The following is a 25063-nucleotide window of genomic DNA, read 5'->3' as shown; positions in this document are numbered from 1 at the left end:
TATAGAGTCATGGTGCAGTGGAAAAAGAATTAATATTGTGTATGACTCCCATGAGCTTGGACGACTGCATCCATACATCTCAGCATTGACTCAAATAACTTAAGTCATCTGGAATAGCAAAGAAAGCGTTCTTGCAGGACTCTCTGAGTTCATCAAGATTCCTTGGATTCATCTTTGCACTCTCTTGTGGTTTGTAATGTAATGGGCAGCACAAATGTCTTCATAACTCAAGCTGTTGATGTTGCAATCCACTCTGCAGATCTCTCACATCTCCCAAATTGAATGTAACCCCAAATCATGATCTTTCCTTCACCAAACTTGACTGATTTCTGTGAGAATCTTAGATCCATGCTGGTTCCAATAGGTCTTCTGCAGTATTTGTGATGATTGGGAGCAGTTCAACAGATGATTCATCAGAAAAATCTACCTTCTGTCACTTTTCCAAGTGATCAACTAGAAGTCAAGTTATTATTTGTTGCTCTTACAACTGGGATTGATGACAAGATTTTTGTCAGGTGTATACTTTTGTATTCTTTAAAATGTATTTAACTCCTGTGACGACAAAGCTGAATTCTCATCAGTGTTTTATAGAAATCTTTCAAAAATCTATAAAAAAAAAAAGTTTTTTTTTTTTTTATTGAACACCATTTTAATATACAATTTATTCTACTAACAAAACATTAACTAAGAATTTTAGCTCAATAAACTACTAATTAGCTGCTTAATAGTAAGGTAGTAGCTAGGTAATGGGTTGGATTAGTGATGTGAAAAATATCATACTTTATAAGAGCTAATAAACAGTTATTATCCTATAAATAGTCAGGTAATAAGCTAGTAGTAAATTGTTACTAAACTGAAGGGAAACTAAAGTGTTACCAAAAAGATAATAGAAAACAATAAAACAACAACAAAAAATCTTATCATCAGTAGAGTATCTGTTGGAAATCTGGATGACTAAAATACTGTGAAGGACACATACACACTACCACGTTCTTTAACTGATATACAGTCATTCAAATAGTGATACAATACCCAAATCTCCCCAGGAGAATGTATATATCAAACATGGAGTTTAATTTTGTCTAATCAGAAATCGCCGTTTTCATTGAGACAATGCTAATGCGTTCTGCATGTTTGATAAGGAACAGGCAAATGTGATCCGTTAGATTAACTTTAATCTGCTCTAAATCCCCTTCAAGTGGAACAACAGCATGAATACCAATGTATTATTCATCACGACAACACGCCAGGATTTTTCCCCATTACAGCTATTACCTTAATTGCCTTCATACGAGTTTGCTTCCGAAGCCTAATGAACATATCTGTAAATTCTAAATGTTTGATTGGGGAAACAAAATGTTTGCTTGTCAGGCAAGGAATGACATGTTCTTCAGTAGATAATACAGCTCATTTAGGGCAGTTTGCAATTTGTTTCATTTGCTGAATTTTATTTTATTTCTGTTATTTATTTCTCCTAAATTCCACTTTTTCCTGTTCATATTGCAGATGCTCCAAAATAATGTCTTTCAGATGTAAACACTAACGTTTCTGTGATAAATGTGTGCATCCATACACCTCTGCAATGACTCAAATAACTTACTAATAAAGTCATCTGGAATGGCAAAGAAAGTGTTTTTGCTGGACTCCCAGAGTTCATCAAGATTATTTGGATTAATTTTCAACGCCTCCTCCTTTATCTTTGTCTGTCTGGTGACTGGGCTGGCCAATCCTGAAGCACCATGACCTTGCTTTCAGTAACTTTGATGTGGAGGCTGAAGTATGAGAAGGAGTGGTATCCTGCTAAAGATTTTGCCCTCTCCTGTTGTTTGTAATGTAACGGGCAACACAAATGTCTTGATTATTAAATGCCCCAAATTCCACTTTTTCCTGTTTGTATTGCAGATGCTTAAAAAAATGTCTTTCAGGTGTAAACACTAACGTTTCTGTAATGAATGTGTGCCAGTAGGGAAACCATTCTAGCAGAATGCTAACTCCTCCTCAGAAACATGCTAGAAATGTGCTAAACATGCCAGAAGTGTGTAAAATGGCATTAGAAACATGCTAAGATTGTACCATACTAGCAGTGTTTATTCAAGCTAGAAATATGCTAGCAATTTGCTGAACATCTTAGGATTGATTTTATCAGAATGTTTCTTGCATTGTTTAACATACAGATACCATGTTTTATTTCCCAGTAGTGGATTGTGGATGGAAGGGCATCCACTGCGTAAAACATATGCTGAGTAATTGGCGGTTCATTCCACTGTGGCAACCCCTGATAAATCAGATACTAAGTCGAAGGAAAATGAATGACTGAATGATACCATGTTTTAGTACGCTGCTAGAATGATAAAACTTCTGGCAAGTCTTAGCCCATTGTTAGCAGGAGTTATCAAACTACCAGTATGTAGACCAGTATGTTAATCTAGAATACTAAAAAACATGCTAGCAATGTGCTTAAACCTGGATAGCATGTGCCAAATCCTACTCTTAAATATTCTGAAGGTTGTAAACCATACTACAAGTGTGGTAATACATGCTAAATAGTCACTTAATCATGTTGGCACTGTAATAAAACCTGGAAGCAGTGAGTTAAATCATGCTGGAAATATGCTTGTAACCTGATAATATATGCTAGGATCATGTCAAACACACTAGCAGCATGTAAATAGTGCTAGCAATGTGATAATTTTAGCTGTAAACATGATAGAAGTGTCATAAACTCGATAAGCCGCCTAACTTAGCCTAGCCACCACCCAATGCATCTATCAAATCTAACCGATTCAAACTTTTTCAGCTTCATTAAACTTTAGACTGGGGTTGCTAAAGCTTACTTCAAAGTTTGCGTTGATTAACTTTTATACTTTGTTTTATTCAGTTATCGAAGACATTCCACGTTATACAGCTAAAAGAAGTCATAGAGCGTATAAGCTCCATTCCACCCTGCAGATATTTCCCGAAGCTTTTCAATCAGACACCAAAACCCACCGCAAAGAATGAGAGCTGATTTCATCTCCAAACCTCAAAGACACTTTGCTTTCAGAGTGTCATTTATGCCAGTCAAAGCACATTCGTGCAGCTTTCCTTCATTTAACAACCACTTGGCATCAAAAAAAGCCAATTGAACCAAGGCCATTCGATTTATGAAATGAAGTCTTTCCGTATACAGTACTAATCCCACTAAAAGGACTAGCAAAATAAACATCCCAACTTATGCACTCTAGAGGCACTGAATAAATTCTCGATGGTCCCACGCAGCCAGCAGATTCTCCCCACGGCTGTGTGGACATGAATTTCCCTCCCTCTTGAATATATATATCACAGCTTCATTACTTCTATAGTGTTGTATTATATGGTCTGCTTTCCCAACATCCCACACTGCTGTCGTTTCTCCAGCCCCTCAGCCACTGGCAGAACTTTTTATCTTCAGTGAGCGCAGGGACAGTCGGGATGCTTCATTGACTCCGATGTGTTTCCGCTGGTGGTTCGAGGTGTAGAGGAAGAGAAAGAGAGCCGCTTTTCTACATTGCTGAGTGGGAAGGTGGCACTGCAGGAGAACTAAGCAAACTGCCACTTCCTGCCTAAGGATAAAAAAGACAGGCTTTATGCCTTCAATCTTCTTAAACTGTTTTCATGTGAGAGATTTTTCATTTGATGTGTCGGATTGTGCAAGGTTTATGAAAGTTTTGTGTAGCTCGGCCCCTCTGATCTTTTTTGCAGACAAATTAAAACATTTTTTTTTGCGAGGGAAAGAGCCTTGAAATGGGTGGTTATAGAAAGAAAATTAGGATTCTCCCTTGAGACCTGGCAAGATGTGAAAGATTAAAAGCAGCACCTTAGGATATGGGGGTTTCTAAGTGAAATGATCAGATGGAATATTCTTCTTTTTTTTTTTATTTTCATCGAGAGTTGGTTAGTAATGCTAATAAATGGCCAAAGGTGGCACTTGAAGTTTCTTGACCACACTATCACAGTATATGGTAATCAGTAACTTATAAAACCAATATAAAAAGTAGATTATAAAACCATCATAGGCTCATTCTGAAAACATAGCCATATATACATTTCTGCAGATCACAAATTATGGAGCCAGAGGAACGTATGGCTGAAATTGCCTTTAAAACGAACGCTGCGGAGCAGTATGACGCCGTTTCTTTTAGCGCTTACCAGCTGACCGCTTACCATGTGGATGGCTTTCCCATTGTTGCCATTTTGCCCAGTGGTTCGTCACGTACGTCGGAGGATTTGAGACGCAGAGCGAAGTTGACTATGACGTCAGGGTTCGAGTCCGACAAAGAACAATTCCTGAAAGTGTGTAAGACAAAAACAAATGCTAAAAAATTTAACAAACAAGTAAATAACAGGGTGAGGATGTGGCAAAATCTGAAAACTTTGAACTAATTAGGCTGCCATGAGGGCTTTTCTTTTTCTGAATTGCTTTTCAAAACACTGTCGGTTGGTTTTAGGGAAGGGGGTGGGTGGAGGTATCGGTTGGTCAATCAGTTAGTCGACAGCGGCTTCTGGTGGATTTATGCGAGAACAGCAGGTGCGAATGGCGCTCACGAGAGAAGTTTGAGATTTGAAAAAGTGTACACAGCGGCCTCTGATGCATTCGCGAAAACAAAAAATGCAAAAAAAAAAAAAACATAGGTTCTGTGATGTATTTGGCGCTCTTTTGAAATGTGTATATAGGGCTACGTTTTCAGAATGAGCCTGGGTTGTATAAAACAACATATGGTTAAAAAATTCTAGTTATTTTTTATGTATTTTGAGAGAAATTAAGGTTAGCCAAACCTGTTTTTATTGGTGAAATAATAAGCTTGGTTTGGTACATTTTTTTTAAACTTATATTATTATTATTATTATTATTATTATTATTATTATTATTGTTATTATTATTATTATTATTATTATTATTATTGTTATTATTATTATTATTATTATTATTATTGTTATTATTATTATTATTATTATTATTATAATTATTATTATTATTATTATACACATTAATATAAGTGATTAATGTTAATTACAATAATCATAATGCATGAACATATATTTTATCATGTCTGGAGATGTATTTTTATTATAAATGTTGGTGCAGACTTTTATTTCAGTACAATGACATATTTCCAAATGAGTAGAGGGTGGAGTTTTATTTTTGTACTTCTCTCATCTTTAACACAGCAAAATAATGGCTGAAGGGGCGTTGCTATGCATATTTCACCCGTCGTCAAACTGACATCATCAGAAAAGGACTTTCAATCCAAAGTGGAAGCAAACTGTCATATTTTGAATAAAGAATACCAAAAAAACTTGGATTTAACTTGGATTGGATTAATTGTTTACCTGAAGATATATAGCAAGATATGTAGCAAAATTTGTAGCACATTTTGATTTGATGTGGACTTTAATAATAATGACAGTATTATATTATTCATTCATTTATTTATTCATGCATTTTCCTTCGGCTTAGTCCCTTTTTTATCAGAGATTGCCACAGCGAAATGAACCACCAACAATTCCGGCAAATGTTTTACGCAGGGGATACCCTTCCAGCCGCAAACCAGTACTGGGAAACACCCATACACTCTCACATTCACACTCTCATTCACTACTGCCAATTTTGTTTTAATATTCACCCGTAGCCATGTCTTTGGACTTGTGGGGGAAACCGGAGCACCCAGAGCAAACCCACACCAACACAGGGAGAACATGCAAACTCCACACAGAAATGCCAACTGGCCCAGCTGGGACTCAAACCAGCAAACGTTTTTGTGCTAACCACTGAGCCACCGTGCTGCCCAAGTGTTATATTATATTATATTATATTATATTATATTATATTATATTATATTATATTATATTATATTATATTATACTATATTATATTATATTATATTACACTTCATTTAATATGCTGAAATGATGAACATTGTTATTTATTGATGATTATTATTATTATCAATATGAAAATGAATCATATAAATTATAAAAAATTATGCAATGCAAGTATATCATATATTGTAAATGACTTGTATCCCTTAAAATTATATTCCACATAATAACTAATGTTAGGATTTGCCTAATTGCCTGTTCAGTTTCTGTATTTTCAGAGTTGAAACAGGAGAAAAAAATGTTCAGTGGCTGTTTAGTTACTAAACAGGCCATTAGCTGTGCACTGTTAGCATGTGGGTTTTATAGGCTGTAGTACTTTATAATCTCAGATATGTGATTAAACCGGGATGCTAAATGGCACTTACATAAGCTTGGCTCTCCAGTTACTCTTTCTGCTTTTTTGACAAGAGTTGTGATGAATCCTCAGGTGGTTGTTATGCTAGCAATAAATGGCTGGGTCATCACCGGGAGCAGTTTTAATCCTCGTCTGAGAAAGGGCAACATTAACATGCAGTAAGGTTACATTAATGGTCATCTTGTAAATGACATTTACTTTATCATTTAGTGTAAAATTATCTGGCAATATTGTGCAGTCATGGTGCAGTCATGTTTAGAATGCAAACGGGTGTCCAATTTCTCTATTAAGGGATAATTCTACCCAAAATGGAAATTTACTTATCATTTACTGAAGTATAGTTCCAGACCTTATTTATTCTGTTGAACACAAAATAAGATATTTTGAAGAATGTTGGAACATAAAAAGCCAATTAGTTTCATAGTATTTTTTTTTTTTCATCATCTATGGCATTGGGTGCCGTTATAGTCAGTGGGTGTCGTTTTGCCAATATTTTTCCAAATATCTTACTTTAGGTTCAACAGATGAAAGAAACTTCGGCAGGATTGAAATAAGTGAGTGAGTAAATTATGACATGACTTTCATTTGGGTGAACTAAGAATAATTTGCAATGCAAAAATAAGATGAGACTTTATTTTTTCTTTTTTTATCTTTTAGAGTAGTGAGATTTGAGTTTGCATGTTTCCCCTCACAATAAAATGTTGAATGGCGGACAGATAAAATATGCAGAGCTGGAAAATGTCATTCTGATGCAGAGGAAAGGGAAAAGATTAAACAAGGACATTTTGAAAGCAAAAGCTACATATGAAATGTAAGGAAATGAAATGAAATTGAACAATCACTCAGCCTTGCTTATATGGCAGACTCTGTCCGGATGCTTAATTTAAAGTGCTTTACTTCAGCATTGATTGTGAAAGGTCATTTTGAGTTACACAGCGCATATTTTTGTGGTTATGTAACAACTCCATGTATTCGAAAGTTTTAACAGAAGTATTTGCATTGCTTGATTGCAGGACTTGCCAGATCTGTTTCAAGGCGGTAATGCAGTTTGCTTGTGCCAAGTATTTCAAGGGATAGATCACCCAAAAATAAAAACAGCCCGTGTTTACTCAGCCTTGTGTTTATATGCTATGACTTTTCCTATATGCAGAAAAAAGTTAAGAATATTCCCTTAAAATATCACTTGTTTTTTTGTCTTACATTTTTTATTTTAGGGTCAAAGAGTCATTTTTGTTTTAGGGTCAAAGTTAAGAACTATTTGAGGATGAGTAAATGGTTAGGATTTTTATTTTTTAGTTAGTTAGTAGGTGAGTAAGTTTTTTTGTATTCATATAGTGCATTTATCGTGTATGGCCATACACACATAGGGCATCACAATCATGAAGGGGGTCTCTCCAATCCACCACCAGTGTGCAGCATCCATTTGGATGATGCGATGGCAGCCATAGGACGACAGCACCAGTGCACTTACCATTCATTAGCTATAGGTGGAGTGGAGAGACAGTGATAGAGCCAATTCAGTGAATGGGGACGATTCTCTCTTTACGAGAAGTGCCATGGGATATTTAATGACCACAGAGAGTCAGGACCTCAAATTAACATATCATCTAAAAGAAGGCGCCCACTGACAGTATAGTGTCCCCCACACACAGATCACAGGTTGAGCGCCCCCTGCTGGCCCTTCCCATGTGGTCTCCCATCCAGGTACTGACCAGACGCAGCCCTGCTTAGCTTCAGTGAGTAACTGGTCTTGGCTTGCGGGGTCAGAAGTCAGACAAAATAGATTATGAAAGAAAACAAAAAAGAAAAGAGACACAACCAGAGATGCCCAAACTAGGGCCCAAAGTTGGCCCATGGTAACCCTTGATTTGGCCCACCATGTCATCTGAGAAGAGAGTGAGAATGATGGGAAAGGTTATGGTGAATGCCTTTAACAGAAATCGTCATTTCTAATTTTATGTAACCTTTTTTTTAAGCTAACTGTAGTTAAATGTTTTAATCAAATGTTAATCTGATTTTTAAAAAATAGAAATACTGTCTCTCGACACTTGGAGGACAATACAGAAGACATTAGTGAGCAAATGAAGGCAAACACAGGTGCAGCTCGACCAGTGTAAATCTATTCTGTTATAAATGGGATTATTTTTAACTGTAAAAAGTTTATTATAAAGTTAAAAGATATGTACTGCATTCATTAATATAAAGCAATGTTTTCTAGTTATTTTTATATATTAAATAAATTAGGAAATTACTCATGGCAACTTTAATGTAATAGAGTTTGGTATATTTACCTTTGGCCCACCACACTCAATCAAGATTGTTTTTGGCCCTTCATAAGAAAAAGTTTGGACAAAAAAAAATAAAAAACACATTGCAGTCACAAAACATGCAATCAAAACTAGAGAGGATATATGACTTAAACCTCAGAGGGGTCACTGGATTGTTCTTGAACTAAAGATTCGTCAAAAAATAAAAAGAAATGTACCCTAAGTAGCCAAAAAAAATTTTATGGAGCTAGTCCTTAAAAATCTGAGTCTCTCCATCTGAATAACAGTCTTCACATAAGAAATCAAGTTCTGAAATGAGGGGGGTGAAGGTGATTTCCAATTGTTAAGCACTAGTCTTTTAGCCACCACCATGCCTTGCATTACAGACTCTTGTATTGTTTGAGGGAGAGATTATTTATTTTATGAGAAGCCAAAGATAGCAAGTTCGGCATCTGGTAAAAAAGGTCTGCTATAAGTCTTGGCATACCAGTCAAATACTGTACTTTTGTCCAGAATCTATTAAGTAAGGGATAGAGCCACAAGGTGTGAACAACTGTGTCCTCTGCTACAGCATCCATTGCACATTGGTGAGACAGAAGGAATGATTTTATGTAGCTTGGCTTTAGTGTTGTGTGGACAATGTATGACCTTTAATTGAATCAGTTGGTCTCTGCTGTTGACTGAGCATGACTGCATTGAAGTCCAACAATTGTCCCATGTATCTGCAGAGAGTTTGATTCCCGAATCTTTTTCCTAGGCAACTTCCCAGCATGCACACAACATCATAAGACACTAATATTAGGTTAGGTTTAGGTCGTGATGTCGGGTGATCAAAATTCAATGTCTAGCCAGTGTCTAAGGTCAGGCTATTTTGATGTCCAGTAACGATGTCAAATGATGTTGATATTTGGTTGATTTTAGGTTGTGTTGGAAAGTGACCAAAATCCAACGTCAAGCCAACATCTTAAACCAACGTCATATTGAAGTCAAATACTTTTATTTAATACTTTTACTCAAATACATTTATTCATCAGGTATGGCAAGCAAAACATCTGATTGACAACATAGTGATAATATCCACACAACGTCAAGCTGTAACATCATTAGACATTGGTGTTTGGTTGATTTTAGATTGGACAGCGTCAAACTGATGTTGGGTTCTGGTGTCAACAAATAAACACACACATTTAGAGTTAGATGTCTAGGATCAGGGGGAATTGTCTCTTTAAAATGTTTGTCTTTGTTAATCTTTGTCATGATTCTTTATTATTATTATTTTTTATTTATTTATTTATTTATTTATTTATTTATTTATTTATTTATTTATTTATTTATTTATTTATTGTTTGAGGAATCTATAGTTTTGAGCCCCAGAAAGAACTAGTAGAAAAAAAACTTGTTAAACTTGAACTTGTTTTTAAAGGTATTTTAGAAATTTATTCATCAATACTTTTATTCGTGCACATAATTATGTTTTTGCAGCATTTTATGATGTCTCATTTTAGAATGTTCTTGTTACTAGTATAGATTGGAAATAACACATTTCTGTTTTTTTAAGTTATGATGTGAATAATTTTGCATCTTAATGAGTAAATATTGACAGTTTCCTTTATTTACACTCTTGTCATGCACATCAGCAACTGTAGATCCTCCAGAATCACCGGCAGTCTCTTGACACCTGAATCCTGACCTATTCTTGGTTCTGTGTGTTCTTCCAGCAGGACAATCCCCAAGTGCCCCATCCGGTGGGTTCAGTTTTTGAGTGGACGGGATTCTGTGATGTGGAGAGCTGCTCCGGAGTTGAGAGCCCAATAGTACACCAACAACTTCCAGAGCCTCAAGATGGATTAGAGCTTCACGCCTCCGGAGATCAAAGGTACGACATGTATAGTAATGAGCTTCTCTACTGTGGGAGCCTCTTCTTGTTTGTCTTGAATGCGTTCTGGATGGCTATTACTGTCCGTTGCATATTTATGAATGTGCCGGCGAGGTGAAGGAGTGTTTGATGTGCCTAATTGTACCGCAGACATTACATTTTTCAAGGCTTGGAAACAATGATGGACTGCAAACAAACACTTGTCCGCTTCAGCACTTTACTTTTTTTTTTTGTTTGGAAACCTGCCATGCTGTGTGCACAGAGCCATATGAGCCTGCCAGAATTATTGTGATTATGAATGTTGCACAGATTTATTGCTTGGGGTGAAAGAGAGAATGTAGAAGAGAGAGGAGAACAAGGCTGTCTTTAGTCATTAAGTTTTCCAGTTTTTGGACATGACTATACAGTGTCCTCCATTAATAGTGGCACCCTTGGTAAGTATGAGCAAGGAAGGCTGTGGATAAAAGGCTTATTAACAAAAACTTATTAACAGACACTTTGTTTCTGGAGGAGCGAGGAGTTTTGACCTCCAGATAACGTCTGTGCATTAGGTGTGCATAAAGGTGATAAAGACAGACACATTTGTTCTTCCAGGTTGATTCATAACACTTCCAGGTGTCTGTAAATTTGAAAATAATTGCCCTGATTATAGAAATGGGCCTTTTTGGTGTTTGCTATTGAGGCTGTATCCGAAATCGCCTACTATATCCTTAATGTCCGCATGAACAGGAAGTTTCTTAGTTTCTGGAGTTTTTTATTTAAGTATATTGAATAACTTCCAACTGAAACTGAATATTAAGTAGGGGGCAGGGATTTCTTTTTACATAACAGACTATGTAAACGTCAACAGAGAAGCAAACGATCCGATTGTAATGGAACAATACCAAAACAAACTTTTTTTTATATAAAAAAAATGTAAATATTCACCTAAAGAATAACATTGGGCCTGCAAAATAAACATTGTAAATTTTGATTTCACATGGACTTTGCATGAAGTAACCAATTGTAGTGGTGGCCAAATGGATAGTGGACGTTCTGAAGTGCACTAAGTTAATCCACCTCGATAACAAGTGTACAACCAATATACAGTATTTACATATATGTATGTATGTACAGTACAATCAATGAATAGAGAATACCCAAAATTCACTGTGAGAGTTTGTGAGCTAAATTTTTTTCTGCATTTCCACAAGATGGCATCCACAGCGGAATACTATCGGTTTAATTTTCTAAACATATTTGATTTAATTATAAATTAGCATTTGTTTACATGACAGATTACATCAAAATACTTTTTATTAGTATTTCATTACTAATAGTCAGCTTGCTAAATGTTACAAGTACAAACAAAACTGCATCCCTTCCAGTTCACAAATTCACTCTCTCGTTTTCATTTACTTCTTAAAGTGGACTGCATTAGTGGACCAAGAGTCCTTAGTAGGACTAAGAGGTGATTTCAGATACTGCCTGTTTGATTTTGGCCTTTGTGTTTCCTCATATTGATACCCCAGTGAAACAGGAGCTCATAGCTCAACAATTTCCTGTTCCTAGCCAAGTGTATTAAAAATGGAAAATATCAATGAGAATATACAACTCCAAATCACAAAAAGTTGGAACAGTATGAAAAACGCAATTAAAAAAGAAAGTAGGGTACTTGACTGGCCTGCTTGCAGTCCAAACCAGTCTCCAACGGAGAATGTGTTGTGCATTTTAAAGCTCCGCATGCAGCAATGAAGGCCCTGTACTGTTGGCCACATTAAGACATGTTTGCAAAAAGAATGGGACAAAATTACACCTGAAACATTTGGTGTCTTCAGTGGCTAAACATCTTTTAAGTGTTGTATAAAGGAATGGCAACAGGACAAAGTGATAAATGCTTTACTGTTTCAACTTTTTTATTGAATGTGGTACAAGAATCAAAACTGGAATATGTGTTTATTTTGAAGTAATTTTAGTTTGGAGTAAGACATTTCATAATATTTTTTGTATTGTATGCAATAAAATACAAGTCAAACTAAATTTAGTAATCACTACTTTTTTTATTTGCGTTTTCCATACTGTCCCAACTTTTTCTGAATTGGGGTTATATATCAGAAAAAGCTTGCTCATATAGGTCAATAACTGTGGCATACATATTTAGTAAAATCTTAGTTTATATATGTAACTCTTGTGTTTGAAGTTGTTTGTTCTCAACAAAAGTTTGAAAAGCTTGAAAAGAAAAGAAAGAGTTTCTTGATGACATAAAGCAAAGTATCAGAAGGTTAATCAAACAAAAAAAAAAAAGTTGTATTGACTTCTTTGCTCATATTTACCAAGGGCACATGTGCTGTAATAGAGTAGGGCTCTATAGCTGTCAGGGAGCTGATCTGTGTCTTTTGGTTTCAGATATGTACCTAATACCTACAGTACTTTAATTCCCCATTGAAATGCCGAACTCTGACAAGATAAATCCAAACGACCCTTTTTCGATTCATTTCTGCTGCTTAAAAATGAGGCTAGGAGATTGTTGATGTTGTACAAAGGGTGTTATTAGACCAGTCAGCGATTTATTGGAAAAAGGAGGCTCACAGAGGGAATATGAGAGAAGGGCTGGGATCATTTCGCGGTCTCTCGTATGTCCCGCTGTGCTCAGAAAAGAGACAGAACTTCAGAGAGCTCGCATGTGCTGTATTCACACTGACAGTCAGTATATCACTGGAGGACATGACTGACTGTGTTTTGGGTCACTGGAAGATGTTGCTTTATAGCTGAATGCTAATAGTGGACTGCAAAATGGATCTTTCCTTGTTAAAAAATAGTCTTATATTGTCTTTTCTTTTTAAATATTTCATATTAGTGATCATAGCTTATATAGATATTATAAGTGAACATTGAATGTTGTTCTTCGAAATTATCAGCTATGGAAAAGGATGTAAAAATAGTAAGGAACCACATGAAAATCCATTTTCTCTGGATGTACTGGATTAAAAAAGTGGTTATCTTCGACTTTCATAGAGAATGTTAACATTAGTTATTATATGGCACTCTTGAATACTTGATTGTGATTGGTCAATTGCAGTACCATGTTATCCTTCAATAATAACTGATAGCACTGGGTCATGCTGGTGAAATCAGAAGTCTACTTCTAAAATCAATATCTCTTTCCTCCATTTTTTTAATTTGGTGAAAATACTACAGTATGTCTGCATTAAAGACAAGTGGTACTGCTTGACTATAGAAACAATAGAAGTCATTTTAATCACATATTTTATACATGCATTACATACATATTAATACTTTTCTCCAATCGAAAAGCCATTACATCACTGCTCATTTCAATGAAGCACTACTTACCTTTATTATATGTCAGAGCATGCCCATATCTCTTTACTTCATGTGTCAGAAAACTGGTTTAACATAATAATAATGGTAACACTTTATTTAAAGTCGTAATTCATAATATATATATAAGCTGCTTATTAATAAGTTGGGTTTAGATTTTGGGTTGGGATGTATAATGAGATCATACCTTATAACTACTAATGAAAAGTTAGTAGTAATAGCATGAATTGTGACCTAAGCTATAGTGTCATAATAATAATAATAATAATAATAATGATGATGATGATGATGAGGATGATGTGTAAATATACAATATTGAGAGCTTCAATACAGATGTGATGCGTTGTTTCACCTCTGTCTGATATGGACTGTTATATACACTGCAGGCTGCTCTTTGTGTAAATGTCATTATCGAATATAACTTTGGAAAACGCATCGTTAGCTAGTAATGGCAACACCTCATAAAGCAGTGCCAAGGCAAAACATAATTGGCTTCTCACTTGAGAAAGCTGGTCAGCTTGCAAGACTGGAAAATAATTGCTGCCTTGCGGCTTCCAATGCAACTAACTGTTTCTTTGTCTGCTTAAATGGTTCCTTAAATTTGTTAATTTTTTGATCTGACACATAAGTCACATTGCAAACTGTATTAATAATAAAAATGAATTATATTCATATTACAACCACAACACAAATGGCCTTAGCTGTTGAAGCATAAGGGTTTTATGGGCCTGTTTACAGTCTGTAATAACAGAATCTCAAATATGTCTGAGGGGAAGGTCTCTCTATTTTTTTCTCTCTTTTAATTTAAATCTGCATGTATCCAGAAAAAAAAATAATTGCTTGTTTTAATGCAACAGGACACATTAGCATTTACACAACACAACATATGCTATGAGCTAAAGTTTTTATTCATTCTTGATCCCGATCTGAGACTGGGCAATATATTCAAATGAATATTCACAGTACTTTCACGACTCATTTGCTGTCAATATAAAATAATTATGAGCCCATTAAATTTAATGTATTTTTCAAATGGTGGCTGTAAATGAAAATAATCATGTTAATGTTAAATATCATGCATATTTGCGTTCATTCTTTTCTTGATTATAATTATGATTTAAATGAGTTTATTGTTAAAGATTTTAAAGCATTTAAACATCAAGATGTACTTTATGATATATTTTATGTTTTTGAAAGAGCATGTACACAGTGTCTGCATTAAATTCATAATTAAAAATACAGGCAAAATAGCAAACTAATTTTTTTCATAATTTAAAATCCTGCATTCTGTTTTCATGTTGTAAAATATACCAGAACCACTATAATAACTCCACACTATAAATCATTGATTAAGCATTGGTAAGCATTAAATAGTTAATTCATCATTTGTTAAGCATAAAGTCTACATTATAAGACATTAGTGAGCAGTTTTGTAAATACAGCAACAATTGCTTTATTCTTGACTTATGAGCTCATTTATAATGTGCTTAATTGTACTTTCATAGTTTGCTACTGATTAATTTTTCATTACTAAATTAAATATTGCATTATTTACAAACCAGTTGTATTTAAGGGTTGGTGGTTTTAAACATCTATTAGCCGATTGGAATGTTATCACTTGATTAAATGGGCATTATTAGTGGTTATCGGCTGATAGATATGGGCCAGTAGGGGCCTTTTGTGCCTACTGTTAGGCTTAGAAGGCTGTTATTATCCATTCACTTTGTTAATCAGCTATAGATCACATATGGCTGCAGCCGGAAATTAACAAGAATTATTAATAATATATATTAAATTACCAGTTAATTGTATTTTATTAACGTTTACCCCTACCCTGAAGGTCACAGTAAGAAGGTCGCTGGTTCGAGTCCCGGCTGGGTCAGTTGGCATTTCTGTATGGAGTTTGCATGTTCTCCCTGTGTTTGCGTGGGTTTCCTTCGGGTGTTCCAGTTTCCCCCACAATCCAAAGACATGCGGTAGGTGAATTGAATAAGCTCAATTGGCCGGAGTGTATGTGAGTGTGTGCAAGAGTGTGTGGGTGCTTGCCAGTGTTGGGTTGCGGCTGGAAGGGCATCCGCTGTGTAAAACATGTGCTGGATAAGTTGGCGGTTCATTCCACTGCGGTGACCCCTCATTAAAAGGACTAAGCCAAAAAGAAAATGATTGAATGAATGAAATTTAATTTCAAAAATCACTTTAGAATGAATAAAAATGAATCTAAAAAACATTTATTTTAAAATCCAAATCTATTATGAGATAACTGCATATACTGACTGGGTAAAGATATGAACTTTTTTCATACATCAATTAAAATCAAATTATTATTGAATCATGTCAATGAAATTTAAAGGGTCGGTTATTATTCGGACTGGATGATACCTTTTTTCCACCCAGTCATAACAATACTTGACCCATTTTTTTTACATTGTTAAAAACTTGTTGCCCTGACCTACACTATAAAAAGTGATTATTTACTTCACGTTAAAAGATGAGTAAACCCATTGCCTTAAAAGCAACAAGTTGATTTTACTTTGAGTAAACTCATTGCAACTTGGAACCGTTAAGTTGATTTGACCTAACTTTTATAATTATGTGCATAGTTCATTTACTTAACGATTTTTAAGGCCGCTGGTTTACTCACATTATTATGCAAAGCCAGTTAAAATCATTTTGTTAATCAAATGTTAAATCAACAACAAGTTTACTCACTTATTTTAAGTTAATTCAACAAATCATTTTTACAGCGTTGAAACAAATCCCAGTGCCAGATATAAACGCTTTAATGTCATTAACCAATCAGAAACTGTGAATTTACCATTGACCATTTATATTTACCATTACCATTACCATTTATCTGTTTTTGAGCATTCGTGTCTTTTTGCTGATCTCCTTTACCGTGGCTTCTCCACACCAGGCTGAGCACATTTCACACTGTTTTGGTGCGGCTGATGCAAGAAACACAGGTTTGTGTGAATGTATTCGTGACCGTCGTCTCCTTCACAGCCACAGTTTCCCTCCGTCTTCACTTCCATCCTGCGCACCTGAAAGCTCCAGATAAGCCTCGCTGATGCTTGTCTGCTCAGGAACAGATTACTTTGTAAACTGCAGGCACGGTGGAGAGGAAACAAGGGAAAGGAGGGGGACTCGGTTGACCTGAGCGGGGTAAACTAGCGCTGGTTTTTGGTAAAGGGTTATGCCGTTTGAACGCTGTGCATGTTTTGTGATGCTCTATGTGGCGTGACAGTGACTAAGTTCACCGACTCTTCTTTAATGCTGTGAAATCAACTCTTTTACTGCTGCCATCACACCTTTCCACAGCTGTTGGCTCTTTATGTCCCAAAAGGGCTGACTTTTATTGCTTGATCATTAAAAGAGAGAAAGAGGGAAGAAAAAAAACAGCTTTGTTCTGAAATCTGGTGAGATGCCTGCAGTCTGCTCGCAAAATATTGCATCACAACTCAAACACACACAATTATATAAATAGTGTTTGAATAAACTTTCTTAAAAACTTATTTAAATGCTTATGGGAACTGACTCTGTCCAAAAAATGTTTTATATAAAACTGCTTTCAAACAAGTCGGATCCTGCGTCGTTGCAGCTCTTGCTTGGGGAACATTTTTCTATCAATATGACAAAATTACATTAAAAATAATCTGTAACATTTACAACAACAAAAAAATTGACAGCTGTGGTCGCAAGACTTTTACAGTAAGTTTTATTTCCAATTTTAAGGTGAATTTTCTACCACTGGATTTCATTAGTTTATAGAACTTTAATACATCAAGGTTTTGAATTATTAACATCTACATCAGGGGTCACAAATCTCGCTCTTGGAGAGTTTAGCTCCAACTTTCCTCAACACACATGCATGGAAGTTTTAAGTATGCCTAATAAGACCCAGATTAGCTTGTTCAGTTTGATTAGGGTTGGAGCTAAAGGACTCCCACCCTCCAGGAACAAGTTTGGTCTTCCCTGATCTACATTGTACCTTTGAAATTCACAAACCAAAAACATCTCCAAAAGCAAGTGGTGATGAGATGGTACTACCAAGCACCTTTTCTACGACGGGGGCTTACTGTTATTAGATTAGATGTTCTGGTGATCTCCGGGATAAGTCGAAGATAGCTAATAAAACTGTCTGTGATGCACAAACCAATATCCAAGATCTCCTGTCGGGTGTACGATGTAAAGGCACTGCTGTTCTGCACGAACAGACCCAAAATGAGCAGGAATAATACTGCAAAATTGTAGAAACTGGAGAGACGGTGAGCCTTGCAAAGTAACCGCGCCGCCATCTTGTCTCAGATGGCGGTGCCATCTTATCAAGAACTGGTTGCACCCAACAGCCTGGTTTCTCTCAAGCTTTGTTTTTCTTCACTTTAGTCAATTGGTAAACTTTGGTTCCTTGCCATTGTTGCTTCTCTGGCTTGCTTGGTTGGGGATAGTTGGGCTGCGCATTTGTAAAGTTGATTTTCAGTGTATCAGTGCCCTCTGCAGAGACATTTGCATTACACTGATCTGAACTAAACTGAACTGAACTTCAATAGTGACATTTATACTAAACTGAACTGAAGCAGTTTTAAGTTATCTACACCAACACCAGCACATGACATTAAATTAATGCAATAAACATGATCAACATTAGATGTACAGTGACATTAAACTGTTATGTACATAATTAAAAAAAACAACCATGGTAATATAGTAATGTCAAGAATGGTAAAGTATGATGCATAGAATTCTGTGAAGTCAATTTACAGTTATTCACAGTTATTCATGTACTATAGTAAGGAAACTTAGGAGTTGATGGGAGTGATAACTTCCGCTAATTAATATGTTGAGGTCTAAATAATGTCAGATTATTCCTCTAAACATCAAGCATGGCAACTTTGCTCTAATTTGCTATTTTTGTACTCCATTATGATGATTTATTATCCTGATTCTAGGATTCTGCAATGCTGCTATTGCTTTTAAAGGCCTGTGCTTTAATTCTACTAATAACTGAAAAGATGTACAATGAAATTTGTATGCGCATGAAATGAAAGATATAGATTGTACTTTGTCAGCTCGCATATTTTGCTCAAGTGTCTGATCATTGTATGATTTGTTGGAGCTATGAATTCAGTAATCACTAAATGAATGAACTACGTTGGTAACAATAGAACTTGCAAACCATAATGGGCTAACAATGCTTTTAGGAAGCTCACTTGTCTCTCTCTGTCAGAATATGCCTTTACAGTACTGAAACATGTCATGAAAATGAAATCTTGACAAAAAGATTTCCTTGTACAACCAACTACGACACAGTATGAGTGCCTTGATGATGTAGCCATCCTGTAGAGACAGCTGATAACATCGATTGTCCTCAATATTTATTTTTCCATCTGATGTTATGTTTTGATCATGCAGGTTTCTGTTAACTATCGTATCTGCAAATTGCGTCTGTTTAAACTTAAGTGAGCAAGTGTGTGGTCTCGTGGACTGGCTGTAGTGTGTATTCAGAGGAAAAGAATGCTATCTGTTTACTCAAAGCCCAAATAGCCCACCCTGCTGAACTGCCCTTTTTAACTTTGCACATAAAGGGATAGTTCACCCGAAAATAAATAAAACATTCCTCACCATTTACTCAAACTCATGTGGCTCTAAACTTTAATGAATTTAGTTCTTCTGTTGAACACAAAACAAGATACTCTGAAGAATGTTAAAAAATTCAGCCATTTCCATCCACTTCAAGACAATGGTTGCTTTCCCCCCAACATTATTAAAGAGATAGTTCACCCTAAGATGAAACTTATCATTTACTCATCCTCATGTTCTTATAAACTACATTTATCAGTGTCTTTCTAACTATTTGAAGAATACTGATTGCTTAGAATTTCCTAGTTGTGAAAACAAATTACTATGGAAGTCAATGGGTTTTAGCAACCAGCATTCTTCAAAATCTTCTTTTGTGAACAGAAGATAGAAATTCAAGCAGGTTTGGAACAAGAGGAGGATGAGTAAATAATAACAGAATAATGATATATATATTTATTTGGGGTGAACTGTCCCTTTAATAAAATACTTAATTTGGCTTTAGTGCAGTTTAATCAGCAAGAAGCCATCATACTGACTACCTATGCTGTTTTAAAATCTCCTTTACATACAGTAGATTTTGAGCAAAATTCACTGTGCTTATGTGTATGTGGGACAGTTTATCTTTTCAGGGCTCTGCTAAAGTTCCTCTTGGGCTTTCATCTTAACTAGCGCCCCATTAGTATTCAGCAGGATTTGCTCTTGTTTGAGCAGCACTGTGTGCAAAGTTGTTCCAATATTTGTCTTTTCAGTTTTGAGAATGTCCAGCTGTTTTGTGGTACCGGAGGAATACAAAACTCTAGAAGAGGTCTGAGGGCTGAGGTGTTTCCGTTTCTCACACGTCGCTGGAGAAATTAAATTATTGGGAATGTTGTTTGTGTCTTTGGCAGAGGAAGTGTATAGGCCCGACCAGCCGTGCGTGGCGGTGTGGTTATGTGAGGATAAGGCCTGAAATGTTAGATTCACTTACAGACAGGTCTCTCTAACACATTGTGGATGCGTTTTGAATGCAGGAAGAGCCTTTGCATTAAGTGCAGATCCTCCGCCTCAATGAAACCTTCACCCAAGCCGCTCAGAGGACAAATGCATACATGATGTAGAGCATTTTAGCCATATTCAGATGCTGTTTAAAAATTCAGCACGCAGGGATGTTTGAATTCAAGACCATATCTGCCGCTTCTGCTTTCTTTGAAAGAGAGAGAAATTGTGTATTTTGAAAGTGAAAGCTTTGTGCTGTGGCATCCCAAGGCTCAATCTCTGAAAATGCTGTAGCTAAAGGCGTTAATCTTATAGTAATGCAAGAAATGAAATGACTACTGCAAAGATATGTTCTTTCTGCTTTTCTAAAGGTCAGAGATTAAACTGGGTTTGTAAATGTTTTTAAATAAACTGAACATATGTCTTATTATGTTTAAGATATATACTGACACTTTTTTTTTTTACATAAAATTATCACATAGATACAGTACACAACCAGAAATGATTGATCATTGTCAACCAAAATGATTTATTTATTAATTTAAATAAATAAATAAATAAATAAATACAATAATTATTGGAATTCTTTCTCTCTTAAAACAAGGAAGGAATAAGCAAAAGGTACAAATATAAAATTACTAACAAAAATTGGTAGATAGTTGAAAGAATATATATATATATATATATATATATATATATATATATATATATATATATATATATATATATATATATAAATATATAAATATATATATATATATATAAATATATAAATATATAAATATATATATATATATATATATATATATATATATATATATATATATATATATATATATATATATATATATATCTATCATAGCATTGTGATATGGCTGAATATCACCACTGGTGGGAGGCATGCCGATATACAGCCATATCACACTCCTACAAGTGTGATATTGCATTTTTACAATAGATCGATGGCATAATCGTGTATATATTAAAAAATCAAACACGGAGAGTTTCCTTTTGTATGAGAAACTACTTTCTTCTGCCATTGATTGATATTTGCAGATGTCAGAACAGCAGAAAATTGCTACTTCACAAACATCACTTTAGAGCTAGTAATTGAATGATTCTCTAGCGTAATGTCTAAAGTGATGACAAAACAGTTGATTTTTTTCTCGAATTTAAAGATTATAAGGCTGAATGGCATGAAATGCCATCAGTCTAGAGATATTTTCCTAGTATTTCTCTGTTGCAATTGGGATATCAGAATAATTAACCCCAGAATATTTAACAGCACTACAACATACAAAAGAAGGAGATCGACTTAGAAAGTGACTTATCTGTTTTATAATGGTTTGATCAACTGTAGTTTGAAATTACGCTGAGTTTTTCTCCTCTTAAGGCTTATTATGCTGTTTTTGTCACCATCTTGTGGCGGAATGTCAACTGTCTTTGCTCTGCTTAGTATGAAGGGCTGGTGGATGCTGACGCGCTGTATCTCCAAAATTATAAACATTTAAAATAGGCCCTATCCTTATAAATAATCTGCATAGTTGTAATCTAAACAACTACATTCTCACCTAAAAAGCCTCAAAAGTACATTTTTGTCCAACAGCGGCAATATGTCCAACTTTACAGAGTACCCGCGGGGTCTTAAAAGCATTGAATTTGATCATCTCAAATTAAGGCCTTAAAAGCCTTGAATTTGGTATACAAAGTCTTGGATTTCGGGGTAAACTAGCTAAACTTATTTTATTTATTTATTTTTGCCTTTTCTAGGATTAAAGTTCATCCCATAACAAAATTAACTGTTACTAATGTAGGCTAATTAAAAAAACTCATGCAGCGTAACATTGAGTGCATCTTGCGCACCACGTCATAGCAGAAAGTGCGTCGCCGTAGCTCAGGCTACTATGGCAAGGGAGACGAGCGCAAGTATTTACAATGCTTCAACTACTTAAAAACGCAGAAACTATACTCAATTTCACTGACACAAGAAACTTGCTTGATTGAGAAATGACTGAGAGAGAGAGAGAGAGAGAGTTATCTATCTATCCATCCATCCATCCATCCATCTTGTGTATGTGTATAAGAGTTTGCTCTAGTGAAGGCTAAAGTATACTATGGTAATTACTATTAGTTCATGATAGTTACTAATGATACTACATCATGTATTATTTGTTTTTGTTTAGTACAGTATATTATTTGCAATAAATAATTGAACTGAACAATTCAGCCTCAGATGTTTTATTGACAGTTTTATTGATCACTCAGATATGATTGACTTGGATTTAAGTTGCTTCGATTTAAAAATGAAAATTGTAAAAATAGCTTTGATGTAGCTAAGCTACTGTTGCCATGTAGCTTTTAGCTTAGCTTGCTACATTTCCCAGGGAGTAGCTTTCAGTGTAGTTAAGCTACATTTTACGCAGAGTAGCTAATAGCTTAGCTCTCTACATTTTTCAAGTAGCATGCCCAACACTGTGTGTGTGTGTGTGTGTGTGTGTGTGTGTGTGTGTGTGTGTGTGTGTGTTTATGGGTGTAAATGAGAGAGAGCGTAATGCTGTGTGTCGCTTGCTTTGTCTATGTGTGTGTGTGTTTATACAGAAAGCTTGTTACAGGTGTGTGTGTGTGTGTGTGTGTGTGTGTGTGTGTTTATACAGACAGCCCCCCCTCCCCCACATACAAAACTGTGTATGCACCGTGATGCGCCGAGATATCGAATTGAACCGAATCGATGGCATGATAATCGTAACTGAACCGTGAGACCAGTGTAGGTTCACACCTCTAATTTCTACATTAGAAGCATTGCCACCACAGCCAAGGAACATCCTATCTTACTGTGGCTCAACACCAACTCTACGGCAAACGCATTGAGAAAAGGCCACAAGCAGAAGTTTACAGGACTTGAGAGTCTGGGCTAAAATTGCCAAGGCAGCAGAGCTAATTTAGCAAATGTATTTGTTTATTAAAAATCAAATGTGTGTTACGCTGTTGCAGATGAATTAAATGTAACTGACTATTTATATAAAATGTTTATTCAATTCAAGTAGTCACTTGTACATAATTATTTTCTAGGGTTTAATTTATACAGATTTTACATTTTTCCCTCATACTTCTGTCAGAATGGGTATGAAGTTGGAATTGAATTTAATTTTGAGGATCCTCAGGGTACTCTGCTGTAGTGAGTCTATTGATCTGCTGTCACTCTAAATGCGCGGAGTAATACAGAAAGGTGAGGAGGCTGCATGAGTTCTGTTATTGCAGAATATCGCATGACTATCAGCCAATCGGATTTGAGAACCAGACAGAACTGTTTTATGTATGTGTATATATAATAATGACATAATAAAAGAAAGGAAAAAAATGAAATGACATAAAATAATGTGGCAGTTTAATACAAAATATTTATTTAGCCTTTACTACAAAACATGTCATTTAATTGTATGTAAAATATATTTGTTTTTTTAAAAACTGTAAGTATATCCATTGCTTTTAAGGATGTAAACTTTTAATATGTTTTCCACATAGAGTACAGTACTTTTACTGATATAATACACCTTGTACGCTGTATAAGGCTGTCAAAAAATAGTTATTGTAAACGTAGCTTCTCGCATTTGATAGATTTTATTAGCAAGACTGTCATTTTGATAATATAAAGCGACAGTTCAATTACCTGAAATATGTCTACACCACAAATCTCTACTTATGAATGTGAAAGGGACTTGAATTGATGTGCACCGTGAGCTGTTTTTTGGGTTTGGACTGATAATAAAACTGTTCTTGTCTGCATATTAACAACAGATTTGGAAGATGAGCTGGCGATGAGGCCAGCTGTGTTGTTATGACCGGCTCTATAGTGTCAGTCCAGCGGGTCTTGGCTGGCAGCGGCAGACGGCACCACATGGATTCAGTGCTGCCTATGTCATTCATTTCCAATTGGTCAAAGCATTTCTCTAGCTAAAAGTCCTGAATAGTGTAGCATATGGGAGGTGAGAGGCAGCAGGCTGGAGAGAAAGAGTTGTTTCATCACTTGTGCATCTAATTGTTTTATGCACAGAAACACATTAAGCTCCGAACTCTTAATTGAATAATGGATGCCCCTGCTTTCACAGCAGCTCATCTACTTCTTTTGTGCTTTACCTGCTCTCTCATAATCCAGAGAGTTGTGTTATACAGTATCATGAAAATATGGCTTTTTCTGTGTTTAAGTGCTATAATTGGGTCCCCTGTGCATCTGTCAACCCATAAGGCACGAAAAAGGAAAACCCAGTAACTTTGTTTTATTAACACATTTTCTGCTTTATATGAGTTCAGATTCAGCTCCCCAAGTGACCTATAAAGGGGATCTTATTATGTATTAATAGTAAGCATTATTATGCATTAATTAATTTGCATATTTTCACACATGGTGTTGCTGCAAAAGTCACCTTTTTTACTTTTATAGCAAGCAAGTGGTGATTTACAATGTATGCAAAAAAATAAAAATAAAATAAAATAAATATGAAACAAAGATTGAAAATGTTCTGTTATTAGATACAGTACCAACAAACACTAAAGTCTTCATTTACTCCCAACATCTAAGCCACTGAAGACACATTGGTAGAAATTCCTGCTTAAATGAAATCATTCTTTATTCATTTCATTCTGTATTCAACTATTCATTCTACATTGTTACATCCAAAACAAAACATTTATAAATTATATAAATGTAAATTTAAAATGTGTCCCTTTATATTTTGAGAATGCTTTCAAAGTCCTTTACTGTATGTATGTATGTATGTATGTATGTACATCTAATAT

The 25063-nt window shown here is 35.3% G+C and overlaps 1 protein-coding gene across 1 annotated transcript in view; it reads left to right on the top strand.

Annotated features, from left to right (window-relative positions):
- Positions 1–25063, top strand: part of grik4 (glutamate receptor, ionotropic, kainate 4) — a 624478-nt gene that overhangs the window by 159660 nt on the left and 439755 nt on the right. Inside the window, exon 2 of the mRNA XM_056473804.1 lies at positions 10239–10396. The gene's annotated coding sequence lies outside the window, so the exon portion shown is untranslated. The remainder of the gene's footprint in view (positions 1–10238; positions 10397–25063) is intronic.

The sequence above is a fragment of the Danio aesculapii genome, chromosome 15 (assembly GCF_903798145.1).
Source record: "Danio aesculapii chromosome 15, fDanAes4.1, whole genome shotgun sequence".
Lineage (NCBI taxonomy): Eukaryota > Metazoa > Chordata > Actinopteri > Cypriniformes > Danionidae > Danio > Danio aesculapii.
Note: the sequence above shows the minus strand (reverse complement) of the source record. Positions and strands in the feature narration are given on the sequence as shown.